Source organism: Puma concolor, chromosome A1 (genome assembly GCF_028749965.1).
Source record: "Puma concolor isolate L17-30 chromosome A1, mPumCon1.1.hap2, whole genome shotgun sequence".
Lineage (NCBI taxonomy): Eukaryota > Metazoa > Chordata > Mammalia > Carnivora > Felidae > Puma > Puma concolor.
Window position 1 is genome coordinate 216,116,037 of NC_141667.1, and position 16,622 is coordinate 216,132,658.

General features: G+C 42.1%; 1 long non-coding RNA gene across 3 annotated transcripts in view; it reads right to left on the minus strand.

Annotated features, from left to right (window-relative positions):
• The window catches only part of LOC147584761 (uncharacterized), a 103,108-nt gene that overhangs the window by 36,146 nt on the left and 50,340 nt on the right, over positions 1-16,622 (minus strand). For 2 of the 3 annotated variants that reach the window (XR_015253044.1, XR_015253042.1), the window contains exons 1-2: positions 5,858-5,989; positions 2,681-2,752 (exon numbers count right to left, since the gene is read on the minus strand). This is a non-coding gene — a long non-coding RNA (uncharacterized LOC147584761). Of the gene's footprint in view, positions 1-2,680; positions 2,753-5,857; positions 5,990-16,622 lie in introns of those variants that run through there. The other variant, XR_015253047.1, reaches the window with a different exon arrangement.

Below are 16,622 nucleotides of genomic sequence, written 5' to 3' on the forward strand. Positions count from 1 at the left end.
TACATGGTAGCCGGTTTCCTCCAGAGAGAGAGTTCCAAAGAGAGGGTATGCCCACCAGCTTCTTAGAGCAGAAGCTCCAAGACTCTTATGAACGTCTTGAAAATCACAGTGTGCCCCTTTTTTTTTGGTAGTTTTTATTATTAAAGTATAGTTAGTTGACATACGGTATTGTATTAGTTTCAGGGGCACAACAGTGATTCGACAGTTCTGTACATTGCACGGTGCTCATTATAAGTGTAGTTCTGTCTGTCACCATACAATATTACTACAAAATTATTGATGGTATCCCCATGATGCACTTTTCATCCCCATGACTTGTCTATTTTATAACTAAAATTTTGTGCCTCTTAGTCCCCTTCACCTGTTTCACTCGTCCCCTGCCCCCTCCCTTCTGGCAGACACCAGTTTGTTCTCGATACCTGCGAGTCTGTTTCTCAGCAGTACATTATAATGACCACCTTAAATGTAGAATTTTATCAGATAAGAGGTTGTCTCATGAAGAAGGATCAGATAGTTTATCGGCACACAACATCCTGTACCTGAGATATTGTGATTTACAAGAAATGTTGTTGGTCATTGAGATAACCGAAAATTAGTTCTCGTATATATTTGGTCTTTGTTCATGGTTCCTGGCTCACGGCTCCTAAACCCCCTGGAATTTCCTGTGATAAGAGGGTTCAAGGTCTCTTTTGTTATCTTAATGAGTGACTTTGGGGAAGCCTTTAGGTAACCTGTTGAGCCAATCATGTGATTAGAAGGTCAGTCCCATCTCCAGCCATTGCTAGAGATTCAATCAATCAACAGCCAATGATTTGATCAATCGTACCTATGGAATGAGGCCTCCATAAAAAACTAAAGAACGAAATTCCAGAGAGCTTCCAGGTCAGCGAACACACGGAGATTTGGGGAGAATGGCACACGTGGCAAATCTTTTAAGCTTAGAATTAATTACTTACAGACAACAAAATTAAGTAACTAAGATCTGATAAGAGACATGAATCTAGTTTACGCATTTTTTATTTATGTGAGATTATAGTAGTTTTTATATGATTACTTCAGATTCCAACTTGCTACAAACATACACACCGATTCTCCATCAACATTGGTAAACTCCTCCTGAATGATTCTTGCTCTCACCCTGTACATTTGGTACTTGACTATTTATTACTGTCAAATTTATTGAATAGCTGTTTGCATTGACATATAAATATTGTTTATGTCTTTTTTTTTTTTTTTCATTTTAAATATAGGAACACCTCCTCTCCCTAAATTTAGACCTTAAGCTTCCTGAGGGCAAGATACATTTCAGATTTTGGTGGAAAAAAAACATGGACTTAGAGTCAGATTATGGAAATTTAGACAATCTTTTTTGAGCCTCAGATGTTTTCATTTGTGAAAAAGGAATTAATAAATACTGATTTCACTCAGTTCTTGTGGGCATCAAATAGTGCGCGTGAAGTTCTTGGTGAGTGCTAAAGTACTAAGTCACTGCTAAATACTCTATTTCTTTGTGTCCTTCACAGCAAAACCACAGTAAGAGCTAAGTGAATATTCATTGCATGAGTGAATGAATGGATGTAGAAGTCCGAAAAATTATAGTTTTCAATGATTTTTTTTTTTTTTTAAATTTTTTTTTTTCAACGTTTATTTATTTTTGCGACAGAGAGAGACAGAGCATGAACGGGGGAGGGGCAGAGAGAGAGGGAGACACAGAATCGGAAACAGGCTCCAGGCTCTGAGCCATCAGCCCAGAGCCTGACGCGGGGCTCGAACTCACCGACCGCGAGATCGTGACCTGGCTGAAGTCGGACGCTTAACCGACTGCGCCACCCAGGCGCTCCTCAATGATTTTTTTTTAAACCAGCAACTATCTGAGGTGGCCGGGACAACTCATGTGCATGGTCTTGTGGTCTCTTTACCCATTTCATGGCCTCTATCACTGATCGGCTGCTCTCAAGTCTGGATGATCTTCTAAAGGGTGTGTCTGGTGGCTTGCCCATAAGCAGCAGAAGACCTACTTTCCTTAAAGTGGTTTAAGCAATAACAGGCTTATGACCTCCATAACTAGGACTCTACAGAGGGGCAGCTCCAGGTAAGCTTAGCACAGTGGCACGGTGATGGCCTCAAGGACCCAGGTGCTTTCCTTCTTTCTGTTCAGCAGTTTACCGTTCTCAGTGTGTGGCCAGTGTCTCCTCTCCCGGCCCCAAGGGATTATAGCAGCTCCAGGCATCAAATGTGGGTGTCAAGATGTCCAGCAAAGGGAACAAGTATGTCCTCCCGTGCAACTTTTTAACTAAGAGGAAAAGCTTTCCCAGGATTTCCAAAGCAGACTTACTCTCAGGTCAAGTGAGTACTTACGGACTGGGTCAAGGTGCCCATGCCTAAGTCAGTTATTGGCAAAGAGAAGACTATTGTGATTGCCTTTGATTGATATGTTTCATGCCCCAGAGCTGAGAAGGATGTAAACACCAGAAGGGGTTGGGGGTGAGACTGGCTATTTGGTAGACAATGCACAGTGTCTGGCCACAAAAGCAACACCCATTATTCTTTGCTAGCCATGCTGAACCTTGATTTTATACTGATGGGGCTCTAGAGGGACTTCGGACGTGGGGTAGCAGCTCTTACCTTTATCCAGGCCTATAGGTGTAAGAGGCAGAGGAGAAGAGTTTGTACATCTTACCTCTTAGCTTTCATTGTGCTTCCTGGGAGGAAGGAGGCTTTTGGTCCACTTTCTAGCTCTTCTGGGTCTAGGCTAAGAAAAGATGAAATAGAGGAAATTGGGAATTACTGGAGAACAAAGGCACATTATCATCATCATCATCACCTCCTTTATTGTCATCTTCATTGTTGCTATCATCATCAGGGGCCTTTAAGAGATTCCCACTTGTGGTGTCACTATTCCAAGCTGGACAGAAACATCTGGGTCAACACGACCTCAAGCCATCTGGGCTCTGGGCCTCAACCTTTGTTCTAAAGGTGCACATTTAACAAAAGACATTTGCATGAGGGACCCGCTCCCATGGCACTCAAGATGTGTTAGGGGTCTAGGCACACCTGCAGGGCAGGCTGTGAGTTTTACTCAGTCCCACCCACATCCCCCTCCATGAGTTGCCATCCATCCCTTTCTCTTACACAGATGATGACGCATCAGTGGCTCATGATACCAGAGCTGAAAGCTACTGCTTTGGGATTTACAAACCAAAAGAATTAATAATGCAGATAAAAATTCTGGCAACATGCTGAGAGCAAGATTTTTTTTTTTTTTTAAGTGAATAAAACCATTGAACAGTTCTGTTATGTACTGGCCATAAGCGGGTGCCTCTGGGGAAGAAGGAATGGGGACCTGTAGGGTGCCTCTTGGAGTAAGAAAAATGTCACCTCTCCTCAAATAATTCCAGAAATGCCTATTTGTTAATATGTACTTCGTGTTCTTAGTCTGATTGATCATCTTTGGCATCAGTGACTAAGTCACTCCAGAAAATGTTGGGTATGTGTTTATATTAAAATAAACAAAATTCATTTCCCTATCACCATTGTACCTTACTTTCCTTAGTTTTTATTTAATTACCAGTTAGTGGGGGAGGGGGAATCTACCTTACTGAAGAAAAGATCTGTCATATTTTCCCTGTTAAAATCTCAGATTTATCCATTTAAAAATTATTTGCATAAGTGAAGAATAACATTCACAGGTTTGGTGCAATGCCCTTTGTACTGTGTGCAACTAATAAATCCTTTAAAAGTTATAAATAACAAAATTAAAGCAAATTTCTCATTGGAAGTTGGTCTGTGTTGGTACAATAACTATGTTTGATATTACTGTGTATTACATGAATGTTTTCTTTTTTTTTCATTTCTTAAAATGTTTATTCATTTTTGAGAGAGAGAGAGCCAGAGAGAGCACGAGTGGGGAGGGGCAGAGACAGAGAGGGAGACACAGAAACCAAACAGGCTCCAGGCTTTGAGCTGTCAGCACAGAGCCTAAAGTGGGGATTGAACCCACAAACCGTGAGATTATGACCCGAGCTGAAGTCGGACGCTTAACTGACTGAGCCACCCAGGTGCCCCACATGAATGTTTTCTAATGTGTCTTTACTCCCGGCTACACATATTGTACCACAAACAGAATGGGGAATATGAGTTTCTTAAAAATTGGAATTAAAATAGAAAATCTATGTAATATGAAGTAAAAGCTTGGTAAATAAAATTATTTTTATTCAGCTTCATTTTTTTCCCATGCTGTGAGTCAAAACGGAGGCCCACTTGTGGTGTTAACCCGTCATCTGTGTTTATGGTACAAGAGTGGAGACTAGAAATTTCTTCTCTTGAGATAGGCAGAGCATTCTCCTCATGGCCACCTTTGCCACCATAACTTCTGTGGTCCATCTTACTCCTCAGTGTCCAGAGAGAGCCATTGACCTTAACGGTGATGGTGCCACTTGCTTGGTAATGTCCCTGAACTCTGAAAGAGTGACCTATCCTGTAACACCACCAACACGTGGGTAGCACAATGTGTCTTACAATGAAGGGATCCAATATGTACCTCAGTGGCATAAAGATTATTTCAAGCTAGAAACATCTGAACAAACCGCTGCTTCAGAAATAAACCTTATCTAAACTTTCGGGGACATAAGCAGAGCCTCCCAAAGAATACAGCTCGTAAGTTCCCTCTCCAGGAGATTTACAGCCAGAAATCAGTCTAATATTATCACCTAGATGAGTAATTGCATTACAAACTTTACCTGAAACTGTCATACCTTCTGTCTGTTTCCCCTAGAAGCCCCTTTTCTCTCTTCCTTTCTCCCTATTTCATATATAAACCCCTATCTCTTGCTCCTCTGGGAGCCATTTCATCTACAGCCTCCTGTGAACGTAAGTAAGTGTTGTCTTTTCTCCTGATAATCTGAACTCAAGTTAGAAGAAAAGTTTTTCCTCCCAGCCACATGACCTCACCTAACCCTTACAACAACCCTATTGTATTTCCACTTGCCAGGTGAGAAAACTGAGCCCTGGAGAGGTTCAGAAACTTTCCCAAGGTCACATAGCACTTAAATGGCAGAGATGGGGTTTAAACGCTTATTACTTGAAAAAGGAAAAACACTGCCAATTTTTCTGGTATGCTAAGTACCCAATGGTGGTGTCCTGGAACAGCCAGGTGACAGGGTCTGTTTCCCTCTTTTCCTTGGATGTTTGGAGCCATGAGGGCAGAGATGCGGCTCCCTGGTGGAGGCAGCCGGCTAGGCCCAGACAATTCAGTGAAAGGTTTCAGAAGGAGCTCATCTGAAGTATAAGAGCTGAGTGAACGTTGTGTTGTGTTACTACCTGTGGTCAGACTACAAGGTGAGAAGGAAGAGAGAAGAAATTGCCACATATAAGGATGGGCGTGAGCCAGCCTAGAGGCCGGGAGATCCCCCCAAGGTCAGGCAGTTCTCAACTGTATTCTCCCCATGGCACCGAACGCAGATGAGGTGCTCAGACACAAAACCCCGAGAAGAGGAGCTGTAAAGTGATTTCCTATTCTCCTGGGCCCATCAGTAACCCCTCCTCCAGGGAAGCTCATTGGAATGGACAGGAGTGAGACAGATGTTATTTTAAGAATAACCATTATCATGCTCACATTTATTTCACAATAACAACGGATGCTACTAATAAAACTAGAACTTTACTTGTAGCATTTGGGGTGACACGTATTCTGCAACTGATCCTGATACCCCAAGATGTCTCAGCTAACTGGATTCTAGAAAAAACAGTAGTTTGGCCCACCAGGAAAGTGCCCAATTGTACGGGGATTAATCCAGTACTCTAAAAAAGAATGAATAGCCACAAAGTATGGCAGGCACGGCCCCTCTCCTCTCATTACCTGTGTTTCTCAGGTCTGATCTTTCTGGGCATCTTCTACTAGCTCTTGTTGCTTCCCACCTTGGCAGGCAAAGACAAACACCAGCACGGAGATGCACTGTGCATAGAGCTATCACCTGCTTTGCTAGTCTTGAATATGGAGGAAAAATTACACCCCACAATATGAAGTTATCAAGCTACCCACGTATGCCTGTGAAACAAAGATCAGGTTTCAAAAACAAGGAGGGAAACTTGGGAAAGTCTTAAATTGAGCAACGGCTTCCATGGCCCTTGGGGCTGCCTCTGCAGAGGCAGTTAATCATCTGCCTGAACAATCAAATCGATATTCGCGACCTTTCCTTCAGCTGTCTTCTGCTGTTTCTCCTGTCCTCCCACAGTCAAAAGGAAGATAATGGGACCATTTCCTTTAGAAAATAAACATGAATGTGAACCAAGCTCATAAGCGCTTTGTTATTAAAATGAAATCCTCTAGGGAAATTCTGTTTAGGTATCAAAATCATAAGGCTGATATCTGGCATTATTTATACTTTATACCATCTTCACATGTATCTATTGATCTGCTCTATCAGAGCTTCTATTACATTGTCTCAAGCAAATGAGGAATAAATTTCTTCTGGAAGAAGCAAAGTGTTCATAGTGTCCGTTTCTGTATCCTGGAAGGGCTGAGACTGGAAGAGTAAGCTAGCTGATTAAATTTTCACAAGTCAGTTCACAGAGCAAAATATCTAGTATCCTCCAGAGTATGTTAGAGTAATATCTCTATTGACATGTCCTGAAATTAAACTCAAAATACTCAAAACTTGGGTGATTTTCTCAAGTTCTTTGATATCCTTGAAAACTAAAATAGATTCTGTTAGGTAGTTGTTTCTCAGACCCATCAAGAATTCATTGTACCTGCAAAGAGGCCCACACTGTTGGCCTTCTCGAGTTTCTCTTCGAAGAAACAATAAACAATCCCTCCCTGAAGAGAGGTAAGAATGAGTTTGCCTCTCAAGTTCAAAGGAGATGGGAAGTGTGAGGTGAGGTCAGGGAGCACTATGGCAGTGGGTGGCTGAACTTGAATCCCATCCAACAGATATATGTCAATGATGACTGCACTTAAAAGACAGAAATCCCAAGCCTAAAGGTCCTCAGATTTCAGGGAAATTGAAGCGCCTTCCTTATTTGCCTTCAGCGATTTGCTGTTGTAACAGCAGCATGAAACTTTCCTATGACTAAACCTTTCTTGGCCCTGAACAATCATGGCTGAGTGAACAATCCTCTGTTGAAACAGGGGCTGGTCATCTACTTTGTGATTTTCCAGGTACTTTCCTCTAGGAAACCTTCCTTGAACTTCCAGCAGGCACTGAATTCCCTAGCACTTGGGGCTCACCTCTAAGCACCCACTACATCACCCTGGGTGCATGGGGTGTGTAGGGGAAAGATCACTCTGTTGGCAGTGCAGTGGGAGGGGGCCCAATGAGGGGACCAGATGGAAAGCTCTTCCAACAGAGTGAGGGGACGAGGCTCCAAACGAACAGAGGCAGCAGCAGTATGTATGGAGAAGAGATGACCAGCCAATTTAATAGAAATGTAGGACATAAAATCCACAGAACTTAGTTACTGATTGTATATGCAGACATAAGGGGAAAGGGGGCTTCAGATGACAAGCGGGTGGCCATCCTATACACTGAAGTAGGGAATACAGAGAATATGGAATTTTCAGGGGTGAGGCTCTGAAACGGGTTGAGAGCTGGACATGCTGAGCCTGAGGTTTCAGGGGACTAGGATAGACATGGGAAGCGAGCAGTTGTATCAGACTGAAATTCAAGGACAGGTTAGGACTGACTATGGATGGGGGCTTTGTGGTGAGGACAGAGGTGTACCGCTCCGGTCCCCCCCGCCCCAGAGAACCTGCTGTAAGGAATGTAGTTGGCGGACAGCCTTCTGCTCCTTCACTGCCACCCACCGTGGTGCTCCAGGATCCCCACCTCCCTGGGCCATTCCCCTGGGGTGACGGAGCATGGATCACCCTGGGGGATTTCCCCAACACAGACTTTCTCAGGGCCACACTGCAATCTGAGGTTCTCCCCACCTGATCCTTTGTCCTGGCTCAATTTCACAAAGGCGCGGTCGGCATGAGGGTCCGAAGGCTCTCCCTCTCTCCTTTATCCCTTACAGGCATTTCTCAAAGACTTTTTCTCAAAAAAAAAAAAAAAAAAAAAAAGTCTCTTGCACATCCAATTCCAGTTTGGTGTCTGATTCCTGGTCTGAACTGACCCAGGAGTCATCAATATGTAGGTAGGCAATCATTAAAATCTGCTAGTAAATCAGATAGATCTAGGAGAACACAAAGGTGAGATAAAGATCATTGAAGTGTTAAAATTAATAGAAAGGGTTGAGGGGAAAGCTAACATTTAGGTGCTAATAAGAGAGACTTCTGGGGGCGCCTGGGTGGCTCAGTCAGTTAAGTGTCTGACTTCAGCTCAGGTTATGATCTCAAGGTTGTGGGTTCAAGCCTCTGCTGTCAGCACAGAGCCGGCTTTGGATCCTCTGTCTCCCCCCTTCTCTGCCCCTTCTCTGCTCACTCTCTCTCTCTCTCTCTCAAAAATAAATACACGTTAAAAAATTTCCAAAAAAAGGGGCTTCTGGGGCTTGGCTGAATCAGGGTTTGAATCAGGCCTCAGTTCTTTTTTTTTTGTTTGTTTTTAATCCAAGTTAGTTAACATATAGTATAATAATGATTTCAGGAATAGAATTTAGTGATTCATCACTTACATATAACACCCAGTGCTCATCCCAACAAGTTCCCTCCTTAGTCCCCATCACCCATTTAACCCAACACCCCTCCAGCAACCCTCAGTTTGTTTTCTGTATTTAAGACTCTCTTATGGTTTGTCTCCCTCTCTGTTTTGTTCTTTCTTAATGTTTATTTTTGACAGAGAGAGACAGAGCATGAGCAGGGGAGGGGCAGAGGGAGAGGGGGGACACAGAATCTGAAGCAGGCTCCAGGCTCTGAGCTGTCAGCACAGAGCCCGACGCAGGGCTCGAACTCACGGACCTCAAGATCATGACCTGAGCCGAAGTCGGACACTCAACCGACTGAGCCACCCAGGCACCCCTCTCCCTCTCTGTTTTTATCTTATTTTTGCTTCCCTTCCTCATATGTTCATCTGTTTTGTTTCTTAAATTCCATATATGAGTCAAATCATAGGATATTTATCTTTCTCTGACTGACTTGTTTCACTTAGCATAATATACTCTAGTTCCATCCATGTTATTGGAAATGGCAAGATTTCATTCTTTTTGATCACTGAGTAATATTCTATTGTGTGTGTATATATATATATATATATATATATATATATATATATATATATATATCACATCTTCTGTATCCACTCATCTGTCAATGGACATTTGGGCTCTTTCCATACTTTGGCTATTGTTGATAGTGCTGCAATTTCTGGGTTGTAGGGTGGTTCTATTTCTAATTTTTTGAGGAACTTCCATGCTATTTTCCAGAGTGGCTGCACCAGTTTGCATTCCCACCAGCAGTGCAGAAGGGTTCCTCTTTCTCCACATCCTTGCCAACATCTGTTGTTGCCTGAGTTGTTAATGTTAGCCATTCTGACAGGTGTAAGATGGTATCTCATTGTGGTTTCAATTTGTATTTCCCTGATGATGAGTGATGTTGAGCACCTTTTCATGTGTCTGTTAGTCATTTGAATGTCTTCTTTGGAAAAGTGTCTATTCATGTCTTTTGCCCATTTCTTCCCTGGATTATTTGCTTTTTGTGTATTGAGTTTGGTAAGTTCTTTATAGATTTTGGATACTAACCCTTTATCTGATGTGTCATTTGCAAGTATCCTCTCATATTCCATTGGTTACCTTTTAATTTTGCTGATTATTTCCTTCACTGTGCAGAAGCTTTTTATCTTGATGAGGTCCCAATGGCTCATTTTTGCTTTTGTTTCCATTGCCTCTGGAGACATGTCAAATAAGAAGTTGCTGCGGCTGAGGTCAAAGAGGTTTTTGTCTGCTTTCTCCTCAAGGATTTTGATGGCTTCCTGTCTTATGTTTAGGTCTTTCATCCATTTTGAGTTTCTTTTCGTGAATCGAGTAAGAAAGTGGTCCAGTTTCATTTTTCTGCATGTCGCTGTCCAGTTTTCCCAGCACCATTTGCTGAAGAGATTATCTTTTCCATTGGATATTCTTTCCTGCTTTGTCTAAGATGAGTTGGCCATACGTTTGTGGGTCCATTTCTGGGTTCTCTATTCTGTTGCATTGGTCTATGTGTCTGTTTTTGTGCTAGTACCATACTATCTTGCTGATTACAGCTTTGTAATACACAGCTTGAAGGCTGGGATTGTGATGCCTCCAGCTTTGGTTTTCTTTTTCAACATTAACTTTGGTTATTCAGGGTCTTTTCTGGTTCCATTCAAATTTCAGATTTGTTTGTTCTAGCTCTGTGAAGAATGCTGGTGTTATTTTGATAGGAATTGCATTGAATATGTAGATGGCTTTGGGTAGTAATTGACATTTTAACAATATTTGTTCTTCCTATTCGTGAGCATGGAATGTTTTTCCCTTTCTTTATGTGTTCTTCAATTTCTTTCATAAGCTTCCTATAGTTTTCAGTGTATAGATCTTTCACCTCTTTGGTTAGGTTTATTCCTAGGTATTTTATGGTTTTTGGTGCAATTGTAAATAGGATCAATTCCTTGATTTTTTTTCTCCACTGCATCATTATTCGTATATAGAAATGCAGGTGATTTCTGTACATTGATTTTTGTATCCTGTAACTTTGCTGAATTCATGTATCAGTTCCAGCAGTTTTTTGGTGGAGTCTTTTGGGTTTTCCATGTAGGGTATCATGTCGTCTGCAGAGAGTGAAAGTTTAACTTCCTCCTTGCCAATTTGGATGCTGTTTATTTCTTTTTGTTGTCTGATTGGTGAGGCTAAGACTTCAACACCATGTTGAATAACAGTGGTGAGAGTAGATATCCCTGTTGTGTTCCTGACCTTAGGGGGAAAGTTCTCAGATTTTCCCCATTGAGGATAATATTAGCTGTGGGTCTTTCATATAGGGCCTTTATGATCTTGAGGTATGTTCCTTCTATCCCTACTTTCTTGCGGGTTTTTGTCAAGAAAGGATGCCGTATTTTGTCAAATGCTTTTTCTGCAAGGCCTCAGTTCTTACTAGTGAGTCACTCTGGGCAGATGGGTTAGCATCACATTCACTGTTAATAAAAGGAGGAAATGCTAGTACTCATTAAAGGTTTGTTGTGAAGACTAAAATGTGATAGTTTATGTAAAGTGCATAGAAAACTATCTGCACACACTGAGGTTTCCATCATCAGGCATCATGGATGAGGAGCCCCTGGAGCTGCCAGGAACAGCCAAGGAAGGAAGAGAAGGACCAACATAGTACACCACAAAGCTAATGGAGTAGCAGTTTCCAGAAGGAAAGCAGTTTCAAAAGTCATACAGAGCCATGAAGAACAGGTGAAATGAAATTCAGTAGGCTTGGAAATGAATGCTAACTTTACCAAGAGTTATCCCAGTGGTGTCAGGAAGACAAGCCAGAGCACTGTGGCATGCGAAGCAAACAGTGGGTGAGAAAGTGAGACATCTCCAGTCCTTCCAGAAGCTTTAAAGTAAAGAAGAGGGGGCTGTGGTCAGAGTGGGGCTCAAGAGCTGAAGAGGAAGGTCAAGCTTCTTCATACACAGAAAGTCAAGTCACCAAGGATAAGAAGAGAAAGAAGTTTTGGAAGACAAGAGGTCCTTAACTGGGAAGGAATGGGCTCCAGAGCACAGAATGATGACTTAATCTGGCCAGCAGGAAAGATGGTGATGCTCTGAGACCATGTAAGTAAGGCTGAGAGCAGTCTGAGAGGTCAGAAGATAGGAAGGTGAAGGTGTTCCCAAGCAACGACCTCTATTTTCTTTCTATAGAAGTCCCCAAAGTTGCATCTGTTAAAGGCGAAGACAGAGGTGGGGAACGCAACTTGAAGAAAGTGGGAACATTTCATTAATATGTTCTCCCCTAGCAATGACAGGAAACCACATCTACCAAGTACCTCCCCTATGCAGATCCTGGGCTGGGAACTTTCACATAACTGCCATCCTTAATCTCCACCCTTATCCTATGGAGTAAGCATCATTATTCCCATTCCACAGATGAGGAAAGCCGAGGCCCAAAGAGATTGAGTCATGGGTCTAAGACACACCAGGTCTAGCAGAGTGCTTAGTAAATATTTGTTGAATGAATGGACTGCACAGACCACGCTCCTTCAGATTTCTAGTTGGTTGCACACTTGTATGATATTTTTTCCAACAGCCTTTTGGCTATTGAGAGTATTCTTATGTCGTTAAGTCATGAATCAGTCATAGCCTCCAAAAATGTCACAGTAATGAAAAATGCAAAACATGGCTGGACAAGGAAATGCCTATGCTACTTTATTTACCCCCAAACAGAAAAGCTACTTAAAAGATTATGACTGATTGGGACATGAGATTTGGTTGGACAAAAGCACTTGAAACTCCAGTCGCTAACATTTCCATCCAGGACCTCCCTGAGAGTCAGAATTGATGTGTGGATTGTTTTAGTGTTGTTGTTAATAATATCTGGATGAAAATGCCTGCCAAAACATTTCACTAGAGGATTTAGAATATGCTTTCCAAGTCTACAACTGAAGGGCAGCCACTGATGTCAGTGTGTGCATGTTGGCATTCTCCAGTTCATCTGGCTGAATGAAAAACAAGCAATTGTGCCTTCAAGAACACTGTGTGTTCTTGATACTTTAGAGTCAAAGTCTAATTTCCGTTCTTGTGATTGTATTTGTATAAGTCAAAAAGAGAGTGGTTCAAACAATAGCTTGAGGTAAGGAACAGATCACTAGACTCTAAGTTCCTTATGGACAGGGATTGGGTCTTACTTAAATTTCTGATATTTGTTTTAGAGGATGCAACGTGTGCTAAATAAATTCTTGTGGCCTTAGGTTGAAGCGCTTCAACCCTGCAGACGGCAGAGTGGGCAGAGATTGGTGAACCATTTAAATCTGTTTCCATCTAGAGCAGAGCACGGAACTGTCACACAAAGATGCTGTGCCCATGAACACTCTAATTCATTATTGAGGCTCAAAATGAATTATTAATCTCTGAGAATAATCCAAAGCCAAGGTTGTCTGTCACTGTAGCCAGAGGAGAAAGAGCAATCTTCCTAAACTGTATCCTTTTTTCCTCTTTAAGTCTGTTTTTGCAGCTCTTTAGAGCTATGGTTTTAATTCTCATTCTATCCCTGATTTACTGTTTGACCTCAAAATGAGTCACTTATTCTCAGTTAATAGCTTAAGTTTCCCCTTCAATGAGAGCCAAAGGGGCCTGGCTACACAGTTAGCAAATATCAAGCCTCAAAAATTGGATGTGTTATTCAGTGACATCCATCATCTTTGTAAGGCTAGTGGAAATTAATCATAAATACAAAACCCCATTGGAACTCCCTCAACTCCTCCCAAATTAGCTCTTGGAGGTTGCTCAGTCACTATACAGTGTAGTAAGGAGGAAAAAGAAGGAAGCTGGGGATGGTTGCCCCAAACCCAAAGGAGAAGATGCCCCGGCAACAGAGGGCAGCAAGGAGAAGACTCCGCCCCCTGGTCAGAGCGACTGTGATCTCCCGATCAACAACTTGCCACCTTGAAAACAGAACAATCTAGCCTCTGCTTTTGAAAAATAAAGGAAAAAGGCAGCTGTGCACGCCAGCTCCCCATGTTTAAAGTTAAATGAAATGAGATGCAAATTTACACGGTAAATCAATTATTTTGTAATTATTGTCTTTATTTGTAATAATTTTGTAAATTGCAATTATTCACATTTTCCCGGGAGGTGCCACTTGCTTGCGTTAAACAGCAAGCACCCCCCAAACTCTTTACCTAAGACAGACTTTAAAGATTAGGTTTACATCCCGCAGTAGCCATCGGAAAGAAAGAGCAAGGTACACCTTGTCGCAGAGAGCGATGGGCTATGAAGGATGAAGCCGAAGTAGAGGCTGCAGTTTCCTCCGCAAGGCTCTAAGTGCTCTGTGGCAGCCCGGACCGGATTTGCACGGGAAGAAACAGATGCACACAGGTGAAAGCCCAAGTCCCTGTTGGAAAGATCTAGAAGTGCCCTGGGTGGATGACCCACCTCTGTTACAGCAGAACATGGAGCACTTCACCCCAAGGGTGTGATCAAGGACAGTGGCCACGGTTGCATCGCACATGGTGTTCTCCTAGGGGCATTGGACAATCCAAAACCCTGAACCACGGCAACACCAAACTCCTCTCCAGCACGGGGGCTGTCGCTCATTGAGGGTGTCAGCCCTTGAACTAGGCCGCATCTTCTTTCACCGTGCGGCAAGCCCACATGCTGGCCTCTGTACGCACCAGGCGAGTGCAATGGGGTCGCCGCCCCACATTTCTACTCAGCGCACGGCACTTACTGGGTAACGGCACTAATGGATGGACACTTCAATCACATACGAAAACCTCTAAAGCTCCACTTGCAAGGACTGTACATCTTACACGTAGGATTCCTAAGTGACTGATGAGATGGGTTCTCCACACAGTAGAATCTGCGTGATAACAGTAGTTTATAATCTTGTTCTCTTGTGACAGTATTTACATGCTTCATGATTTACAACAGAACGCAGTAAATATTCAATATGATAAAACATCGAAATTGGAAGTAATGACTTGTACATGGGTAGAATAGAAACTGCTATTTCTCAATGCCTACTGTAAAAAAATGGAACCATGAAAGAGTCTATTTGAAAACAACTATATACTGTTTAAAATAACAATCGGGCCACTGGGTGGCTCAGTTGGTTGAGCGTCCAACTCCGGCTCAGGTCATGACCTTATGTTCATGAGTTCAAGCTCCCAATCGGGCTCCTTGCTGTCAGCGCAGAACCCGCTTTGGATCCTCTGCCCCCTCACTCTCTGTCCCTCCCCTGCTCATGCTCTCTCTCTCAAAAATAAATAAACTTAAAAAAAAAAAAATTCAATCTCACCAGTAACAAAATATTCCAACTGAATGGTACCCAGTATTAGAACCAGGATGTCGTCAGTTGTCCTCTACCAATAGCACAGATCCGGTGAGTAGCAGTATGATTGACATTTTTATTCCATTCATATGTCAAGATCTACTGCAAAGGAGGTATTCTTTGCCTCAGGTAGCTCCTCCAAATTATCATTTTAGAGAACTAAGGTCAGACCTAATGTACTGATTTCCTTTTTAGTTTGCTCCTCATAGAGCAGTTGCTTAAGGGATAAGTTTCTTTTCACCCTCTTTCCTCTAACCCCATCCATGGGCAATTACTGCTCTGCTTTCTGTACTCTAAATTAGTCTTCGCTTTCTAGAATTTATATAAATGGAATCCTGTGGTATGTAACCCATTTTGTCTGGACTTTTTCACTCTGCTTCATTTTGAGATTCATCCATGTTGTGTGTTTCAGCACTTTGTTCTCCTATATCTCTCTCTTTTAAGTCTGCATAGACTCATCGATTTTTAAAATTCAACATGTTATGCATATGCTTTTTTTATACTCAATTTGTGCCAAATTTGACTAGCTGGAAACTCTGAAGTTCATTTCTGTGATATTTTGACACTAATTCCATTAGCGTTGCATACTCCTTATTTCATGACACAAGATACTCCATATTTACCTTAAACTTTTATTCTACCAGCTCTAACACGAGCCATTACTCAAGTAGCCCTGGTTCCTTTTAGTGGGGGAATGGTAATTACAAGGCAAAATTTGGGTGTTGTATATGCTCATTTCTTCTAGGATATCATTGGTTTTAGGCCCTTTCAGTGGACAGGTCAGGAAATCTCTTTAATTTAAAAAAAAAAAAAAAAAAAAAAGAATTGGGGCGCCTGCGTGGCTCAGTTGGTTAAGCATCTGACTTTGGCTCAGGTTATGATCTCACAGTTTGTGAGTTTGACCCCCGTATTGGGCTCTGTCCTGACAGCTGGGAGCCTGGAGCCTGTTTGAGAATCTGTGTCGCTCTCTTTCTGTGCCCCTCCCCTGCTCACACTCTGTCTCTTTCTTGAAAATAAATAGACGTTAAAAAAAAAAAAAAAAAAAAAAGAATGTATACTGATATTTTAAATTCAAACCCAAACCACAGGTTTTCCTTCATTTCCCCCAATTTCATGTTATCAGTCTTGCTTATTTCACAGTGTGAGCTCTCTGGTTCCCACTCTTAGTGTAATTACTCATTTACTCTCTTCTACAACACACACACACACACACACACACACACACACACACACAGTTTCATAATTACAACACCAACATAAATTCTGACAATAAATTTACTAAAATTTAAAGTTTCCTGGGGCACCTGGGTGGCTCAGTTAGTTGAGCGTCCAACTTCGGCTCAGGTCATGATCTCCTGGCTTGTGAGTTTGAGCCCCGCATCGGGCTCTGTGCTGACAGCTTGGAGCCTGGAGCCTGCTTCAGATTCTATGCTTCCCTCTCTCTCTGCCCCAACCCACTCACATTCTGTCTCTGTCTCTCTCAAAAATAAATAAACATTTAAAGAAAAAAAAATTTTTTTTAATTTCCTTGTTTCTCTTTGACCTTGGAACATTTCTTACTAACTGGATAGTCAGAGTCCTGGCTTCAGAGCTACCTAGGTGATTTTCTTTCTTTCTTTCTTTCTTTCTTTCTTTCTTTCTTTCTTTCTTTCTTTCTTTCTTTCTTTCTTTTTAATTAAAATATTTTAATGTTTATTTATTT